This window comes from Spermophilus citellus, assembly GCF_964194105.1.
Source record: "Spermophilus citellus genome assembly, chromosome: 2".
Lineage (NCBI taxonomy): Eukaryota > Metazoa > Chordata > Mammalia > Rodentia > Sciuridae > Spermophilus > Spermophilus citellus.
The window spans coordinates 167,771,309-167,792,556 of record NC_138183.1 but is presented as its reverse complement, the minus strand read 5'-3'; the positions used below and the strand labels follow the sequence as shown (position 1 = coordinate 167,792,556).

Genomic DNA, 21,248 nt, shown 5'->3' with positions numbered 1-21,248 from the left:
GGCGTATGTGGTTCTAAAAATAAAGTTTGTTTCTTTTGACAAGTGGCTCCTGAATTGTGCCCAGCCAGACTTCGGCACCATCCATTTATCTGCAAATGCCATAATTCTTCCTTAATGCTGAGTAATATTCTATTGTGTATATATACCACATTTTCTTTATCCATTCATCTACTGAAGGGCATGTAGGTTGGTTCCACAATTTAGCTATTGTGAATTGATCTGCTATAAACATTGATGTGGCTGTATCATGTAGTATGCTAATTTTAAGTCCTTTGGGTATAAACTGAGGAGTGGGATAGCTGGAACAAATGGTTGTTCCATTCCAAGTTTTCTAAGAAATCTCTATACTGCTTTCCAGATTAGTTGCACCAATTTGCAGTCCCACCAGCAACGAATGAGTGTGCCTTATCCCCCACATCCTCATCAGCACTTATTGTTGTCTGCATTCTTGATAACTGCCATTCTGACTGGTGTGAGATGAAATCTTAGAATAATTTTGATTTGCATTTCTCTAATTGCTAGAGATGTAGAACTTATTTATGTATTTTTTAATCGAATGTATATCTTCTGATAAGTGTCTGTTTAGTTCCTCAGCCCATTTATGACAGGGTTGTTTGTGTTTTTGATGTTAATTGTTTTGAGTTCTCTGTATATCCTGGAGATTAGTGCTCTATCTGTTGTGCGTGTGGCAAAAATTTACTCCAAAAATGTACCCAAGGCCAACGTCATTCTAAGTGGAGAAAAATTGGAAGTATTCTCTCTAAAAACTGGAACAAGATAGGGAATGCCCTCTTTCACCATTTCTATTAAACATAGTCCTTGAAACCCTAATCAGAGCAATTAGACAGATGAAAGAAATTAAAGGGATCTGAATAGGAAAAGAAGAACTCAAATTATCATTATTTGCTGATGACATGATCCTATACTTAGAGGATCCAAAAAACTCCACATGCCATAAAACTTCTAAAATTAATTAATGAATTCAGCAAAGTAGAGGGATATAAAATCAATACCCATAAATCAAATGCATTTCTGTATATCAGTGATGAATACTCTGAAAGAGAAATTAGGAAAACTATCCCCATTTACAAGAGCCTCAAAAAAAATACTTGGGAATCAACAAAAGAGGTGAAAGACCTCTACAATGAAAACTAAAGAAAGAAATTGAAGAAGACCTGAGAAGATGGAAAGATCTCCCATGCTTTTGAATAGGCAAAATTAATTTTGTCAAAATGGCCATACTACCCAAAGTGCTATACACTTAATGTGATTCCAATTAAAATCCTGTCATCATTTCTTATATAAATAGTCTTAGCAAGAAGACTGAAGCAGGAGGCATGACAATACCAGACCTTAAACTATACAACAAAGATAGTAACAAAAACAGTATGGTATTGTCACCAAAATAGACATGTAGACCAATGGTACAGAAGACACAGAGACAAACCCACATAAATACAGTTATCTCATTATAGACAAAGACACCAAAAACATACATTGGAGAAAAGATAGCCTCTTTAACAAATGGTGCTGGGAAAACTGAAAATCCATATGCAACAAAATGAAATCAAACCCCTATCTCTCACCAGGCACAAAAAAAGTGGATCAAGAACCTAGGAATTAAACCAGAACCCTATGTCTAATAAAAGAAAAAGTAGGCCCCAATCTCCATCCATATTGGATTAGGCCCCTACTTCCTTAATAAGACTCCTATAACATAAGAATATCAAGAATAATAAATGGGATGATTCAAACTAAAAAGCTTCTTAGCAAAATAAACAACCAGTGAGGTGAATAGAGAGCCTACAGCTTGGAAGCAAATTTTTACCACCTGCACATCAGACAGAGCACTAATCTCTAGGGTATATAAAGAACTCAAAAAGCTAAACACCAAAAAAAGAAATAATCCAATCAATAAATGGGCCAAGGAGCTAAACAGACAGTTCTCAGAAGAGGATATAAAATCAACAAATATATATTAAAAAAAAAAAACAATCAACATCTCTAGCAATTAGAGAAATGCAAATCAAATTTACTCTTAAGATTTCATCTTAAGATTTCATCTCTAGTCAGAATGGCAGCTATTAAGAATATAAACAACAATAAGTGTTGGCGAGGATGTGGAAAAAAAGCCACACTCATACATTGCTGATGAGACTGTAAAAGGATGCAGACAATGTGGAAAGCAATATGGAGATTCCTTGGAAATGATTCCTTGGAACCACCTTTTGACCCAGCTATCCCAGCCCTCGATCTATACCCAAAGGACTTAAAAACAGCATACTACAGGGACACAGCCACATCAATGTTTATAGCAGCACAATTCACAATAGCTAAACTGTGGAACCAACCTAGATGCCATTCAGTACATTAATGGATAAATAAAATGTGGTGTATATACACCATAGAATATTACTCAACAATAAAAAAGAACAAGATCATGGCATTTGCAGGTTAATGGATGGAGTTGGAGAATATCATGCTAAGTGAAGTTAGCCAATCCCAAAAAAACAAATACAAAATGTTTTCTCTGATATAAGGAGGCTGATTCATAGTGGGGTTGGGAGGGGGAGCATAGGAAGATTAGACAAATTCTACATAGGGCAAAGGGGAGAGTGGGGAAAGGAAGGGGAAAGGGGGTAAAAAATATGGTGGAATGAGATGAACATCATTACCCTAAGTACATGTATGAAGACATAAATGGTGTGACTGTACTCTGTATACAACCAAAGATATGAAAAATTGTGCTCTATATGTGTAATATGAATTGTAATACATTCTGTCATATATAACAAATTAGAATAAAAATTTTTAAAAAGAAAAAGTTTTAAAATATAATTTATAAAATGACATTTCAATGGGAATAAGCAGGCCAAAAGCACTGTGCCATGTTGTTTGTAAAACATTTCAGCACCTCAGATAAGCACTCATTTATTAAAAAAAAAAAAAAGTATTTGTACTTATTCACTAGTGCAAATATACGCAAGCAGGATTCTGCATGCCAAACCAACTTCACAGTTAATAATCCCTAACTTCCACATCTTTTACTTATATATTAAAGAATGCCTTTACAAAAAATAGTTAAATCCAAAGTCTGTAAAAGCCAAAAACAAAAATTCTAGTAACTAGTAAAACAAGGCAATATTTGTATTTTATCATACTTGTATATTATGACACTGTCCTTTTGTGAAACTATGCTATAACCAGAATTCTTGGGAAATATTGTCCAGAACCCCTCCAAAGAAGGATATTAGAATGTGTGATCCAAAATGTGTTCATTAAAAATGACAAAAGTGGGAAGACAAAGAACAGAAATTCTGGAAAAGAACAACATTTTGTTTGCTATTAAAGTGAAAACTGGGAGGCAGAGCAAGATGGATAGTGGCTAAGAGCCTCTGGTGATCCTCTCTCCACAGGTACACCAATCTTCATTCACAAGAGTTAAGGAAATCAAGTAAAATATCTGCTTTTAGTATAACCAAATGAAAAGGCTATTGAAGAAGGAAGGAGGGGGAAATTTTGCCACAGTGAAATAAAATTACAATTCAATAACAACAAAAACTTGGAAACTACAAAAACATATGAAAATTAAATAACTTACTTTTGAACAATGGTTCAAGAAAGAAATCAAGATGGAAATTTTTTAATGTTTTAAACCAAATGAAAATGGACATAAAATATACCAAAACCTATGGTACTAAGAGGGAAGTTTATATTAACCAATGTCCATATCAATAAAAAGCAGAGTCATTGCATGTAATAGAAGAAAAAGTAGGCCATAATCTTCATCATGTAGGATTAGGCCCCAACTTCCTTAATAAGATTCCTATAGCACAAGAATTAAAACTAAGAATCAATAAATGGGATGGAATCAAACTAAAAAGTTTCTTTTCAGCAAAAGAAACAATCTGTGAGTGAACAGAGAGAGCCTACATCCTGGGAGCAAGTTTTTATCCCTCACACATCAGATAGAGCACTAATCTCTAGGATATATAAAGAACTCAAAAAGCTAAACACCGAAAAAACAAATAACCTAAACAACAAATGGGCAAAGGACCTGAACAGGTACTTCTCAGAAGAGGATATACAATCAATCAACAAATATATGAAAAAATGCTCATTGTCTCTAGCAGTCAGAGAAATGCAAATCAAAACCATTCTAAGACATCATCTCACTCTAGTCAGAATGGCAGCTATTATAAAGACAAACAACAATTAAGTGTTGACGAGGATGTGGGGGAAAAGGTACACTCATACACTGCTGATGGGACTGCAAATTGGTGCAGCCAATATGGAAAGCAGTATGGAGATTCCTTGGAAATGTGGGAATGGAACCACCATTTGACCCAGTCCTCTCCTCGGACTTTACCCAAAGGACTTAAAAACAGCATACTACAGGGACACAGCCACATCAATGTTTATAGCAGCACAATAGCTAAACTGTGGAGCCAACCTAGATGTCCTTTAGTGGATGAATGGGTAAAAAAAAATGTGGCATATATACACAATGGAATTTTACTCAGCATTAAAAAAAAAACAAAACCATGGCATTTGCAGGTAAATGGATGGCCTTGGAGAAGATAATGCTAAGTGAAGTTAGCCAATCCCAAGAAAACAAATGCTGAAAGTTTTCTCTGATATAAGGAGGTTGACTCTTAGTGGGGTAGGGAGGGGGAACGTTGGAGGAATAGATGAATTCTAGAAAGAGAAGAGGGGTGGGAAGGAAAGGGGAGGGGGCAGGGGATTAGCAAGGATGTGGAATGTGAGGGACATCATTATACAAAGTATATGTATGAAGGCATGAATTGGGTGTCAACATACTTTATATACAAACAGATACAAAAATTGTGATACATATGTGTATTAAGAATTGTAATGCAAAAAAAAGTACATGTATAAAGGCAAAAAATGAATAGCATTATCTTAAATTAGGTAGAGGGAAGTGAAAGGAGGGGAAGGCAGGGGATGTGGGGATAAGAAAGATAAGAGAATGAAACAGACATTATTACTTTATGTATATATGTGACTGTATGACCAATATGATTCTACAATATGTATTCTCAGAAAAATGAGAAATTACATCCCATCTGTTTATGATATATCAAAGTATATAAGTGCATTCTACTGTCATGTGTAACTAATTAAAACAAATGAAAAAATAAAAAAAAAAGCAGAGTCAGGTGAGCTGGCAAGCACCTGTAATTTCAGTGACTCAGGAGGCTGAGGCAAGAGGATCACAAGTTCAAGGCCAGCCTGTACAACTTAGCAAAACACTGTCCCAAAATTTAAAAAAATAAATAAAATAAAAAGGGCTGGGGATCTTGCTTGGTGGTAGGGTGCACTTCATTTAATCCCTAGTACCAAAACAAAAAAAAAAATTCAAACAACCTATCACTATATTACAAGGACCGGGAAAACAATAACAAACCAAACCCAAAACTCATAGGAAGGAGGAAAAAAATAAACATCAGAGCAGAATTAAGTGAAATGGAGACTAAAACACACACAAAATATCAACAAAACAAAAAGTTGGTTCTTTGATAAGATAGATAAACCCCTACCTAGAATAACCAAGAAAAAGAGAAGACTCAAATAAAACCAGAGATGAAGCCAGGTGTGATGGTACACGCCTACATTCCCAGCAACTTAGAAGGCTGAAACAGGAAGATCACAAGTTCGAAGATAGCTCTGGCAATTTAATGAGACTCTATCTCAAAATAAAATTGAAAAAAGAGGGGTGTGTAGTTCAGTGGGAGAGTGCTTGCCTGGCATGTGTGAGGCCCTGGATTTAATCGCCAGCACAAGAAGAAGGAAGAGAAGCAGCAGCACATACTGAACTTTTGCACACTGTGAACAGGAATGTAAATTAGTGCAGTCATTATGGAAAACAGTATGGAATTTCCTCAAAAAATTAAAATAAAATTGTTGTTTTCCTGCAATCTCACTATTATGTATATATTCTAAAGAAATGAAATCAGTATGTCAAAGAAATACCTGCACCTGCCATGTTCAATTCAGTGCACTGTTCACAATAGTCAAGAACTGGAAACAGCCTAAGTGTTCACCAAATGATTAATAGATAATTAAAATGCGCTACACATACACAATGAAATACCATCCAGTCATAAAATGAAACCCCGTTATTTACAACAATATGGATGAAACCAGAGAACATTGTGAAATCATCCAGTCATAGAAGACAAGTACCACCTAATATCTCTCTTAAAAAGCTGATGTCATAAAAATTGAAAGTAGAATGGTGGTTACCAGAGAATGGAAAGAGTAGGAGGGAGGGAAGGATAAGGAGAGGTTGATGATAGGTACTAAGTCACAGATAGGAGCAAGTAGTATGTGTGCTATTACACAGTAGGATAACTGTAGATAACCATAATGTACTGTACATCTCAAACAACTAAAAGAAAGGACTTTGAAAGTTTTATCCATAAAGAAATTATAAATATTTAAAGGGATAGATATAACTTAATTTGAACATTATGCAATGAATACATACATCAAAACCTTACACATTACCCTGCTAATATGTATAATGTTTGTTTCAATGTATCAGCTAAAAATAAATTCAAATTTCAAAAAAGTGAAAACTGAGAATGTAATTAAATGTACATACCATGCTTTAATAACATAAGAAGGAAAAATGGGTTTATACACTTAATCTTCAAGTTCTAAGAAATAGAGTCCTCTTTCCAATTTGAAGAGGTAAATTTAGAGGAAATCAAAGAAAATATCACTTTCCCCAATTGATATACTTATAAAACGCATTATAAAATAGTAATCTCATGGGCAAAAGATATCAGATAATGGGAAAAAGTTTAGACTCATTTGTGAGAAGCAGAGATTTTAATAACTGATGAGAAAAACAAACTTCATCTTTAAAATTGGCATCTGGAATGATTTTAACATGGCCTCATTTTACATCTATGTTGTCAATAAAATGCACACACACACACACACACACACACACACACATATATATATATATACATTATATATATATATTTTAAAGTTGTTTCAAAATTGCTAAAGTCTGTATAAGACCCATACAATAAGGTATTGTGGGGGGTGGGACTATATATAAGTATATACACACATTTGTATTGTGACATATTAGTATATTACTAGATTTTGTCGATTTCATGTAATTTTATCATTTTCAATAAAAATCACTCATTAAATGTGTAATTAAGTATGGTTTAATTTTTATATCACTTTTTTACAATTAAAACTCCAAAAAATGTGTATTTGTATCTGTTTTGACCTTAAGAAAACTAGCTCTTATTCGCCACAATACATGTACTAATTTGCTTAATTTTAATACAGATACATGAAAAGTTGTTTCAAAATTGCTTCAGCCATATATCTGTGAGAATCAAATTTACTAGCAAAAATACCATGTTATATTGTCATTTTTCTTGATTCTAGCCAAGTTAATTCAGTCAATACACTGTTGTGCTTGTCTTGCATGCACAAAGCCCTGGATTCAAACCCCAGCACCCCCCCAAAAAAAAGAACTAAAATTACCAAGTTCACCTTCTTTTTCACTACCTCCTTCAGTATGATTTTAATCACTAATTTTTATACAACCAGATTCATTTATCTAATCTTCATTCCATGTTGGATTTCTCCAACAACCTGGTTGATATTTTTATTTGCATACAATAAAATCCCCTCTTTGTGTAATACAATTCTCTGAGTGCTGACAAGTACATTGAGTTGCATATCAACTTGTACATTCCTGAGCCCAACTGATCTGGGTTTTGTGTCTAAAGTTTTGTCTTTTCCAGGAAAAGAAACTGCGGAAATAAAATCTGTGGATACTGAGCTCTTAGCAGAGCCCTTGCCTAACATGTGCAAGCCCTGGGTTTGATCTCCAGCACTACATAAATAAATAAATAACCTAACAAACAAACCTCTGAGACTGGATTAAAGTTGGAGTATCTTCTTCTTTTTTTTTTTTTTTTTTTGGATATACACTGTTTAATAAAAAGCATCAGTGAACTTTGTTTCCCATCATTTCCAAGATCACATGAAACATGTCTCATTTCATTGCAAAAGAAAAATGTTTTGAGAGTGTTCACTTTGATATTTCTTTCAAATGACACAGCTAGACAAAACCATAAAGAGTAGACAAAGAAAAACTACATTCCATAATAGCAGGAAAATAATGAAAGCAGATTTTATGCTGAAAAATTTTGCTCTTGTTGTAATTGGTATATTAAATGTGAAATTTGTATGTTACATCTAATTTTTCAGAAATATTGTTGGATGGAGAATAAGACGAATCTTAGTGATCTGCATGCGCACATACTCAGGTACACATAGACACATACATACTCACACTATAATAAAGAATATATGTGTGTGTTGATTCTCATTCTCCTGAGATGTGACTATATCACTCTTCTTTCAATTTGGGAGTGACAATGGAGAAACATGTAAGAATTGTGCAAAAGCCTACAATTTACACGTTCTTCCTGACATCAAGGGTTTTCCTATTCGTTATCCAATAGAGATAGTGGCTGGATGCACTGGAGTCTCTGCTCATGAACAGAAAGGGGCAGAGAGCTGGGAAACACCCAGCAACCATTGCACCAACCTTTACCAACAGCCAGTGGGGATTATAAATAACAGTCACACAAATCTGAAAAATGCAGGAAAGTATGCAAAAAAAATACAAAGGTGCTCACCAGGAGGAGGATGGTTTTAGTGGTTCTGGACTCAGGGGAGGACTTGAGGGAACTGTTCTTATGAAGGTGCTGCATTCTCTGCTGGTCCCTGTGCAGGATGAGCACCATGGAGCTGCTGGCCCAGAGCATGAGCCACACACACAGGAAATCTAGAACTGTTACCAATGCTGCATGCAAAGATCATAAGATTATGTCAGAATCAACAGCAAAACAGTATCCAGGATGTTTCAGGCTCGTGGCATTATTGTTGCTCCTTTTTCCAGTCATAAATGAAATAATAATAATATTTATAAACAGGTATATGGAGAAGCCAATGTACTTAGGAACTTTCACTTTAAGCTCTGAACAGCTGGAATTCTCAGCACTAATCTTCATGGCCTGGAAGACACTCAGGTGGCAGGTGCTGCCAATGGACATACCCCTGCCCACCCTAAGATTTTATTTTCACTGGCAGGTTTTAATGAGGTTTGTATGACTAGTCAAGGCAGGAAGTATGTATAAATCCCTGTTGTGAAGCCAGCACATGGTGATTCATCTTCATGACATGAGGCAGGTGCTGAGATGACTTTGCTGATGATCAGAACTTGTGCACACAGATGTTAAGTCTCTGTCCAGATTCATACTCTGATCAGGTGTACAGAGAGGTCTTGAACCTGGCTGACCAGACTCTTAATGGGTCTCTTCTCATAGATGCTGCGCTCAGACTCACACTGAGTCACTCACCAGGCTCTTCTTCTCTGCCAGGCTGGTGACCTCAGTGCAGAGGCCTCTCTGACCAAGATGTGTGCTGCAGGGAGGCAGCCAGCTTCTGAAATATGGGTCTGTGACTCTATGACCTCACCTCCCCTGGGACCTGCAATTATCACTGTGCCAGCAGCAGCAATGGTTGTGCAGGCTGGGGGAGCTGAGGACACTGCTGAAAACTTTCTCCCCAGGTGACACTTATGAAAAACAATTTTAAACTTTCTTCATAACACGTCTTCAGAGGATATTCTAGTGTTTGAAGAGACTCTTAACTTATCCATGATCCTGGGAGACCAACAGGGTGTCACTTGGACGGGTTGGGAAATACTGTGGTCCGTCATATGAAGGGCTGACAGTGAGCTTTGCATGTCTCATATTATTTCTTCCTTCCCTGGGAAGAGTTCTACCCCAAATCTAGTTGCTTCCTTTAAACCAAGCTCTGGGATGGCTCCTCGTGCTCTCTGCCTCAAGCAAGGATCTCCTTGCAATTTCTGTTAAATATCAGTTCTCCCAACTGGAAGCAGCCGATTCTAAATAGCTGGAGCAGGTCCTGCTAGACATAATCTATTAAAATTTCCTGGTAATTCCTGGATTTCATCATCTGACTCATCTCCCTCGATCTGAGACTCATTTGTGCCTTCATCCTCATCACCATCTTGGTTTTCCTGGAGTATCTTCTTTAACTCATACTTTTTAATAATATATATACAGATAAATGGATATAAGTAAAAATAAATATATCTACATGGGTTAGTGTGTGTATATATATATATATTTCTTTGTTCCGTCTACTGAGAGAATCCAACATTCAGATCTTGGTTTCTAAGTATTATTCTCTAATAAAAGGAACCAAGGATTTTAGAGCAATGATTGATTTCAGGGCTGAAAGAGGAAAAATACAATATATGTCTAAAATAAGGGGAGGAGAGGGGAGGGGGGATAGTAGAGGATAGAAAGGGCAGCAGAATACAACAGACACTAGTATGGCAGTATGTAAAAAAGTGGATGTGTAACCGATGTGAATCTGCAGTAAGTATATGGGGTAAAAATGGGAGTTCATAATCTGCTTGAATCAAATGTATGAAATATGATATGTCAAGAGCTTTGTAATGTTTTGAACAACTAATAATAAAATAAAATAAAATAAAAAGTAATGACATCCTAAATAAAAATAGAAACATTCCAAAAGAACACAAGAGCCAATGAGAACAATTTGGAACAATCTGATCAACAAAATAAATAATGATAATATTAGATTATAACCCAAAGAATAAAACAAACATGAGTTTATACTGACACAAATAGTGATTGAACAAATAGAGAAGAAACAACTAGAAGAATTTCTAGAAGAATTCCAATTAATGAATGTGAAAGAAGGGAAATATGTTAAAATTACCATTAGAAAACCACAGAACTGTTGCAAGCAAGATCCATGATTATAAAGGAGAAAGTAATTTTATAGTACAGAAACCAGGCAGCTATCACCTAAACCAAGTGACAAAGTTTAAAATGATCAAAAAGAAGATACATCATATCATTTTGTACACCCTAATACAATGCACTGAGATGACATCATTTCTGCGATATTCTCAAAACTCTATAACCTCAACTTAATGAAGAGAAAAGCATCACACATGAATTGAAAGATATTCTAAAAGCATCAAGGTTATGAAAATAAAGACCAACACAGATTAGAAGACACTAAAGTACATGAAAACAAAACATAGCCTTTTGAATTGAACCTCAAAACAGAATAAGAATAGCATGGATGGTGAAAGGAGACCCTCATCATTATACAAAATACATGTATGAAGATGTGAATTTGGTGTCAACATACCTTACATATAATCAGAGATATGATAAATTATGGTTATAATGGTGTATTAAGAATTGACAACAGAATAAAATAGACACTATTATTGCTGTATGTATATACGTGACTGCATGACCAAGGTGATTCTGCAACCTGTACATTCAGAAAAATGAGAAATTATACCCTATCTGATTCAAATGTATGATATGTCAAGATCATTGTACTGTCATGTGTAACTAATTAAAACAAATAAAAATTTTAAAAAATCGTAATGCAAAAATAAATAAATAAGTTTAAAATAAATAAATAAACAGAATAAGAATATTGGTAGGGGAGGGGTGAGCCATGTGCGGTGGCACATACCTGTAGGCTCAAAAACTTGAAAGACTAATGCAAGGGGATCACTTGATCCCAGCAGTTTTGGATCAGTCTGGGCAATATGGCAAGACCCTGTCTCTTTAAAAAGAAAACTGGTGAAATCCTAATAAAGTCCATAATTTTTAATATTATACAAATGTTTCTTAGTTTTGTTAAGTGTACCATGGTTTATAAGATATTAACATTAGGGAAAGATGGGTAATGGATATACAGAACTCTGTATCATATGGCAACACCTCTGTGGGTCTGTGTTAGCTTTTTATTACTGTGACCAAAATACCTGATAGAAACAACTTGGAGGAGAAGGTTTATTTGGGCTCATGGGTCCAGAGGTTTCAGTCCATAGTCAGCCTATTTTATTGCTCTGGGTTTGAGGTGAAGCAGAACATCATAGCAGAAAAGAAAAGAGGAGAATTGCTCCACTAATGGCAACCAGGAAGCAGAAAGAGGGAGAGAGAGAGAGGAAACAGGAACAAGATAAAGTCCCTAAGGACAAGCCCTCAGTGACTTAATTTCCTCCAACCATGCCCCACCTACCTAGAGTTTCCACCTCCTCCCAGTAGTCCATTCAAATTATTAAATCATCAAATGGATTTGAATCCACTGATGAGGGAGATCAAAGCTCTCATGACCCAATTCCTTTCCCAAAGCCCTACCTTTAGACATTGCTGCACTGGGGACCAAGTCTTCAACATATAACTTTTGGGGGACATTCCAGATTCAAACCATAACAGGGTCTAAAATTATTTTCAAGTAAAAAGTTACAAATTTTTAAAATTATCAAAATGTTTGAAATATTTCCTTATATCATATGTCCCAATTTTGGGTTCAAAACAAATGTCCCTACAATCATATAAAATATAAAATCATAACATTTAATAGTTTGTTAAAAAATGTATTAAGCACTTATGCATATCTTCCATTTGATATAGATTGAACAAAGTAATGTTCTTGCCCACAGAAGTTATCATTTAAAACCTCATTCCAAGCTAAATATCACAGACACCAAAGTCTCTCACCAAAATAGTGAAAGAGTGTAAAGGTGCTTCATAACACAGCAGCGTTTCCTACTGCATGAGCAGCAGCATCAAAAGTAAGAACATGCAGACAGGAAAACACTTTGAGAGTCTTCTGGGGGTGCCCAGAGTCCTCCCTGGACTACAGCATCCCACAAGAAAGGCCTTACTGCCAAGGTTTTCATGGTTGCAAGCCTTTATTTCCTTAGGATTTGTGTGTTATGAAATGATTAAAAAAAAAGACTCTACTGTCAGGGAGAATAAAATACTTTAAGTTCTGGATATTTGAAAGAAAAAAAATAGCCTACATGCTAAGAAAAATGAAATGCTTTTATCTTTCAATAAAGACCTTTATCTTACAATAACAGCTAACATTTTTTGAAAGCTTATAATATACCACATCTTGTGCAAAGCTCCTTATATGTAGAATGTGGTCTAATCCCCCATAGCAACCCAATGAGCTACATATTATTGCTGTTTCCATATTTAAAAAGAAGGAACTAGATTAAGTAATTTCTCCAAGGTCACTAAAGTAGGAAAAGACATATCCAAGAATCAAACCTGTATAGAGCTGAATCAACCCCTATATGTAAAACCAAATTCTCTCTACAGAGCAGAATTTTGTAGATGATTGTGAGTATTGGTATATGTATAAGTTTAGAATAAGAATAACATATTTTTTTAACTTTTTACAAATATGACTAAGGTGAACATATAACAAAAAATATAAACAAATGCACATGCCACTTGGCTGGAGAATTGTTTAATTTGCCTTATGAGTACTTAGAACATGTTGAAACTTGACTCTAAATCCTTTAAGCTTTTATGACCACAGGTGGAATGTACTAGACATCCTGTCTTCTTAATATCAAAGGTATCAGAGTCATTACCTGCTGGTCAAATGGCAAACAAAATCTCTTCACCTAAGTAAATATTGTTAGTGTGAGGAAGGGATACAACAAATGTCATTTAGTCTGAGCTGCTATATTTCAAAAATGAATGGCATCCTCCAAGGTATCATGGGAGAAATACTAGGGAAACCTAAATTATCATCCCAGATTCCCTCTCCCTTTCACATTTAGTAAAGCCTAACTCTTCCTTACCATCATCAAACCAGTCCGTCTTGGTTTGCTTTGAAGATTGAATGGTACTTTTAAGTGATATACACATAAAAATAAACAAAATAAACACATTCTGTCAACTTACAACTAAAAAAAATTTTTTTTAAAGAATTTTTTTCTTAAAAGTGGGGTCTGGGGTTGTGGCTCAGTGGTAAAGTACTTGCCTAGCATGCGTGAGGCACTGAGTTCGATCCCAGCACCACATAAAAATAAACAAACGCATTCTGTCCACTTACAACAACAAAAAATAATTTTTTTAAGAATTTAAGTGATATATACAAAATGAGAGGACAGAAAGATCAATGAAGAGACCACATAGGAAATGCCCTCATTACAGCATCTCTGTAACATTTTCATTTGTTCGTCTACTAAATACATATTTTAAGCTGTGTGCCAGGCACCAATCCACAGCTAGAGAAATAGAAGAGAAGAACATATGCCTGCCCTCCTGTAGTTCAGTTTCCTAGGGAAAAAAAGACATAAGTAACTAACTATAGTAGGATTGAATTTTACCCCAAAGGAGTGCAGCAGAGAAAGCCAATACTTGCACTTTACTCTGTCAGGATATAGGGGTTTGAGGTTTAAGTTGGGGGTCACCAGGCAGAGGGAGACAATATTCCAGAAGAGAGAACATTGAATGCAAATTAACTAAAAGTAGCTCAGCAGAACTTCAGTTCAGGTTGCAAGCTGGGGAGGGGCAAGAAGCCAGGTTGGAAAGGCAAACAAGCTGAAGGGAAAAAAGTGGCTGCCCTTTCCCTTCTAAACTATAGAACACATCTCATTCACTAATGAATCCCTAACTCCATGTGCATTATGTAGCAAGTACTCAAGTAACAATAAGTTATGGAAACCATAACAACAAGTTGTGATATTATGTCTATCATAAACAGCTATAAAACTAAGTCAACTTGCATTGAGATTTTTTTTTAAACTCATAATTTACTGCCCTCTAGTGGTTCTAACACAATAAACTCTTCTATGGACCAATTGGTAGCTTCCAAACTTTTTAATAACAAAATTTATCCAAGGAAAAGGGAGACTATTAGAAAAGAGAAAAGGAATCAGGGGAAAGAAGAGAAATCCCCTTCTTCTTCTCTAATAATAAGGTGTATATGAAAATATGGGAAGATGGCGGCGAAGGGAGTGCATCACCCCCGTGTGCCGCGTCACTGTGTGGGAGAAAGACGAGTTAAAACAGCTGAAGGCTGTCTTGTTGGGAATTTCCAGCGAAATTGAGGTGCTCCAGAATCTAGTGGAGGGATTTTCATCGTGTGAGGATCGGCTGTGGGGACTCGGTCGCGGGCGATTTCTCCGCACGGAGGGTCGCACTGCTTGTTCGGCGGATCGCCCCGCAGCTGGAGTCTGCGGCGCGCGCTGGGAAGCGGCGAGGAGGTGCAGCGCTGCGGATTCTGTGGGCTCCTGCCAGTGGTGCAATGGCTGTGCTCAGTACTTAGTTCTGGGTTTGAGACGGAGGAGGGAAGCGGTCCAGTTCGGTTCTCCACACCAGTCGGACCACGGAGGAGACCAGCGGCCGCCATCTTGGAGAGCTGATGTAATCATCCCTGTTTTCTACTGATCTCAGCTCATTCAGCTACGGAACAGGTGATTTCAGGCTGTTATTTGCCTGCGTCTCGCAGACAGATAGCTCAGGCTCAGGGCTAGAGAACCCGCGGAGACTGCTTCTTGGAGCTTGCTCCTAGCAGAGCATGCACCGAGCTCTGAGCCACCGGGTGCTGACTCCCGGAACTGTTTTGGCCCAGGGCTGGGGAACCCGCAGAGACTGCTTCTTGGAGCCTGCTCCCAGCAGAGCATGCACCAAGCTCGGAGCGGCCGGGTTCTGGATCCCGGAGCTGCTTTGGCCCAGGGCTGGGGAACCCGCGGAGACTACTTCTTGGAGCCTGCTCCTAGCGGAGCGTGTACGGAGCTCAGGGCGGCCAGGTTCTGGCTCCCGGAGCTGCTTTGGCCCAGGGCTAGGGAACCCGTGGAGACTGATTCTTGGAGCCTGCTCCTAGCAGAGCATGCACCGAGCTCGGGGCGGCCGGGTTCTGGCTCCCGGAGCTGCTTTGGCCCATGGCTGGGGAACCCACAGAGACTGATTCTTGGAGCCTGCTCCTAGCAGAGCGTGCACCGAGCTCGGAGCGGCCAGGTTCTGGCTCCTGGTGCTGCTTTGGCCCAGGGCTGGGGAACCCGCAGAGACTGCTTCTTGGAGCCTGCTCCTAGCAGAGCGTGCAATGAGCTCAGAGTGGCCGAGTTCAGGCTCCCGGACCTGCTTTGGCCCAGGGCTGGGGAACCCGCGGAAACTGCTTCTCGGTCCGGGTCCTGCTGGGTGCTGTGGGGGCCAGAGGGGCAGAGAGGAGCTGCTGCCTGCGCCCAGAACAGGCCAAGCGACCCGCCGGCGTGGTATCACGTCACCCCAACTGCAGCTGGGGCCGAAGAGAGCAGCCGCCCATGCCTGGATCAGGTCCACCGACCCGATGGCGTGGTAGTCAAGTCACCCCATTTGGAGTAGGGGCCGAGCAGAGCCGCCGCCCGAGCCTTCAAGGTAGACAGACCTGCGACCCACCGGCGGGACACATCGCACCAATTGGAGTGGGGGCTGAGCGGGGCCGCTGCCTGTGCCCGGAAAAGGCCCAGTGACCCACCGGCATGGCAGTCAAGTCGTCACCACAATTGGAGTGGGGGCAGAGCAGAGCGGCCACCCGCGCCTGCAGGGCGGGCAGACCTGCGACTGACCGGCAGAGCAGGCCTAGCGGCCCGCCAGCGTGGTAGACAGATCACCCCAATTGGAGGAGGAGCACAGCCACTACCCGCCCTGCAAGGGAGATTTTTCAACTATACAAGAGCAATATAAATAAATAGGGGGAAAATTTCAAAAACACAACAGTTTTACCAAGCAGAAAGAAACGCAAGCAGTATGAAAAGACAAGGCAAGAAAGGACCACAAGCAATGCAGGTCAACTCAACTTTAGAAGAGGTAATAGCTGCAACAGATGGAATGTCAGATAAAGAGTTCAGGATATACATGCTTCAGATGATCTGGAGTCTTAAGGAAGACATGAGACAGCAAAATCAGACAATGAAAGATCACTTTGACGAGGAATTACATAAACAAATCCAAGAAGCAAAGGATCAATTATACAGGGAGATAGAGGTAATAAAAAACAAACAAATAGAAATCCTAGAAATGCAGGAAGCAATAAATCAACTTAAAAACTCAATTAAGAATACTACCAGCAGAGTAGAACACTTAGAAGATAGAACATCAGACAATGAAGACAAAGTATTTCAACTTGAAAAGAACAAAAACAGCTCAGCAAGACAGTTAAGAAACCATGAGCAGAACATCCAAGAGATATGGGATAACATAAAGAGACAAAACTTAAGAGTCATTGGGATACAGGAAGGCATAGAGGTCCAAACCAAAGGAATGAGCAATCTATTCAATGAAATAATACGAGATAACTTCCCAGACTTGAAGAATGAGACAGAATCCCAAATCCTAGAAGCCTACAGGACGCCGAATGTGCAAAATCATAAGAGATCCACACCTAGACACATTATAATGAAGATGCCCAACATACAGAATAAGGAGAGAATTTTAAAAGCTACAAGAGAAAGGAAGCAGATTACATTTAGGGGTAAACCAATCAGGATAACAGCTCATCTCACAACACAGACTCTGAAAGCTAGAAGATCCTGGAATAACATATTTCAAACACTGAAAGAAAATGGGTTCCAACCAAGAATCGTGTATCCGGCGAAATTAAGCTTCAGGATGGAAGATGAAATTAAAACCTTCCACGATAAACAAAAGTTAAAAGAATTTGCAGCTAGAAAACCATCTCTTCAAAAAATCCTTGGCAAAACATTACAGGAAGAGGAAATGGAAAATAACAATGAAAACCAACAGTGGGAGGTAGGACAGTAAAGGGGGGAAAATAATCAAAGAAGAAAACAAATCAGGTTTAGTAACATTAATAAACAAATATGGCTGGAAGAACAAACCATATCTCAATAATAACCCTAAATGTTAATGGCTTAAACTCACCAATTAAGAGACACAGGCTACTTGAAAGGATCACAAAACAAGACCCAACAATATGCTGCCTACAGGAGACGCATTTGATAGGAAAAGATATACATAGACTGAAGGTGAAAGGTTGGGAAAAATCATATCACTCATATGGACTGTGGAAACAAGCAGGAGTGTCCATACTCATATCAAATAAAATAGATTTCAAGCCAAAGTTAATCAAAAGGGATAAAGAGGGACACTACATACTGCTCAAGGGAACCATATACCAACAAGACATAACAATCATAAATATATATGCCCCAAACAATGGAGCAGCTATGTTCATCAAGCAAACTCTTCTCAAGTTCAAGAGTCTAATAGACCACCATACAATAATCATGGGAGACTTCAACACACCTCTCTCACCACTGGACAGATCTTCCAAACAAAAGTTGAATAAGGAAACTATAGAACTCAATAACACAATTAACAACCTAGACTTAATTGACATATATAGAATATACCACCCAACATCAAGCAGTTACACTTTTTTCTCAGCAGCACATGGATCCTTCTCAAAAATAGGTCATATATTATGTCACAGGGCAACTCTTAGACAATATAAAGGAGTAGAGATAATACCATGCATCTTATCTGATCATAATGGAATGAAACTGAAAATCAACAATAAAAGAAGGAAGGAAAAATCAGGCATCACTTGGAGAATGAACAATAGGTTACTGAATGATCAATGGGTTTTAGAAGACATCAAGGAGGAAATTAAAAACTTCTTAGAGTTAAATTAAAACACAGACACAACATATCGGAATCTATGGGACACATTGAAAGCAGTTCTAAGAGGAAAATTCATTGCTTGGAGTTCATTCCTTAAAAAAAAGAAAAAAACAACAAATAAATGATCTCATACTTCATCTCAAAATCCTAGAAAAAGAAGAGCAAAACAACAGCAAAAGAAGTAGAAGGCAAGAAATAATTAAAATCAGAGCTGAAATTAATGAAATCGAAACAAAAGAAACAATTTAAAAAATTGACAAGACTAAAAGTTGGTTCTTTGAAAAAACAAATAAAATCAACAGACCCTTAGCCATGCTAACGAAGAGGAGAGAGAACTCAAATTACTAGCATATGGGATGAAAAAGGCAATATCACAACAGACACTTCAGAAATACAGAAGATAATCAGAAATCATTTTGAATCCTTATACTCCAATAAAATAGAAGATAGTGAAGGCATAGATAAATTTCTTAAGTCATATGATCTGCCCAGATTGAGTCAGGAGGATATAGACAACCTAAACAGACCAATATCAATTGAGGAAATAGAAGAAACCATCAAAAGACTACCAACTAAGAAGGACCGGATAGGTATACAGCAGAGTTTTACAAAACCTTTAAAGAGGAACTAATACCAATACTTTTCAAGCTATTTCAGGAAATAGAAAAAGAGGGAGAACTTCCAAATTCATTCTATGAGGCCAACATCACCCTGATGCCTAAACCAGACAAAGACACTTCAAAGAAAGAAAACTACAGACCAATATCTCTAATGAACCTAGATGCAAAAATCCTCAATAAAATTCTGGCGAATCGAATACAAAAACACATCAAAAAAATTGTACACCATGATCAAGTAGGATTCATCCCTGGGATGCAAGGATGGTTCAATATACGGAAATCAATAAATGTTATTCACCACATCAATAGACTTAAAAATAAGAACCATATGATCATCTCGATAGATGCAGAAAAAGCATTTGACAAAGTACAGCATCCCTTTATGTTCAAAACTCTAGAAAAATTAGGGATAACAGGATCACACCTCAACATTGTAAAAGCAATCTATGCTAAGCCACAAGCTAGCATCATTCTGAATGGAGAAAAATTGAAGGCATTCCCTCTAAAATCTGGAACAAGACAGGGATGCCCTCTCTCACCACTTCTGTTCAACATAGTCCTCGAAACACTGGCCAGAGCAATTAGACAGACGAAAGAAATTAAAGGCATAAAAATAGGAAAAGAAGAACTTAAATTATCACTATTTGCAGATGACATGATTCTATACCTAGCAGACCCAAAAGGGTCTTCAAAGAAACTATTAGAGCTAATAAATGAATTCAGCAAAGTGGCAGGATATAAAATCAACACGCATAAATCAAAGGCATTCCTGTATATCAGCGACAAATCCTCTGAAATGGAAATGAGGACAACTACTCCATTCACAATATCCTCAAAAAAAAAAAATACTTGGGAATCAACCTAACAAAAGAGGTGAAAGACTTATACAATGAAAACTACAGAACCCTAAAGAGAGATATAGAAGAAGATCTTAGAAGATGGAAAAATATACCCTGTTCATGGATAGGCAGAACTAACATCATCAAAATGGCGATATTACCAAAAGTTCTCTATAAGTTCAATGCAATGCCAATCAAAATCCCAACGGCATTTCTTGTAGAAATAGATAAAGCAATCATGAAATTCATATGGAAAAATAAAAGACCCAGAATAGCAAAAACAATGCTAAGCAGGAAGTGTGAATCAGGCGGTATAGTGATACCAGACTTCAAACTATACTACAGAGCAATAGTAACAAAAACAGCATGGTACTGGTACCAAAACAGGCGGGTGGACCAATGGTACAGAACAGAGGACACAGAAACCAATCCACAAAACTACAACTATCTTATATTTGATAAAGGGGCTAAAAGCATGCAAAGGAGGAAGGATAGCATCTTCAACAAATGGTGCTGGGAAAACTGGAAATCCATTTGCATCAAAATGAAACTGAATCCCTTTCTCTTGCCATGCACAAAAGTTAACTCAAAATGGATCAAGGAGCTTGATATCAAGTCAGAGACACAGCGTCTGATAGAAGAAAAAGTTGGCTATAATCTACATACTGTGGGGTCGGGCTCCAAATTCCTCAATAGGACACCCATAGCGCAAGAGTTAATAACTAGAATCAACAAATGGGACTTACTCAAACTAAAAAGTTTTTTCTCAGCAAAAGAAACAATAAGAGAGGTAAATAGGGAGCCAAGGACAGGGTAGGGACGAAGAGCTTGAGAAGAAGATCAACATTAAACAGGGATGAGAGGTGGGAGGGAAAGGGAGAGAGAAGGGGAAATTGCATGGAAATGGAAGGTGATCCTCAGGGTTATACAAAATTACATACAAGAGGAAGTGAGGGGAAAGGGAAGAATAATACAAGGGGGAGGAATGAATTACAGTAGAGGGGGTAGAGAGAGAAGAGGGGAGGGGAAGGGAGGGGAGGGGGGATAGTAGAGGATAGGAAAGGCAGCAGAATACAACAGACACTAGAATGGCAATGTGTAAATCAATGGAAGTGTAAATGATGCGATTCAGCAATCTGTATACGGGGTAAAAATGGGAGTTCATAACCCACTTGAATCAAACTGTGAAATATGATATATCA

The 21,248-nt window shown here is 37.8% G+C and overlaps 1 pseudogene across 1 annotated transcript; it reads right to left on the bottom strand.

Annotated features, from left to right (window-relative positions):
• Positions 1-8,479: 8,479 nt before the first annotated feature.
• LOC308641676 (vomeronasal type-1 receptor 4-like) lies at positions 8,480-9,824 on the bottom strand (annotated as a pseudogene). Its single transcript has 2 exons — positions 9,748-9,824; positions 8,480-9,135 (listed from the first exon to the last, which is right to left on the bottom strand). The product of its transcript is annotated as a vomeronasal type-1 receptor 4-like (transcript).
• Between the last annotated feature and the right edge of the window lie 11,424 nt (positions 9,825-21,248).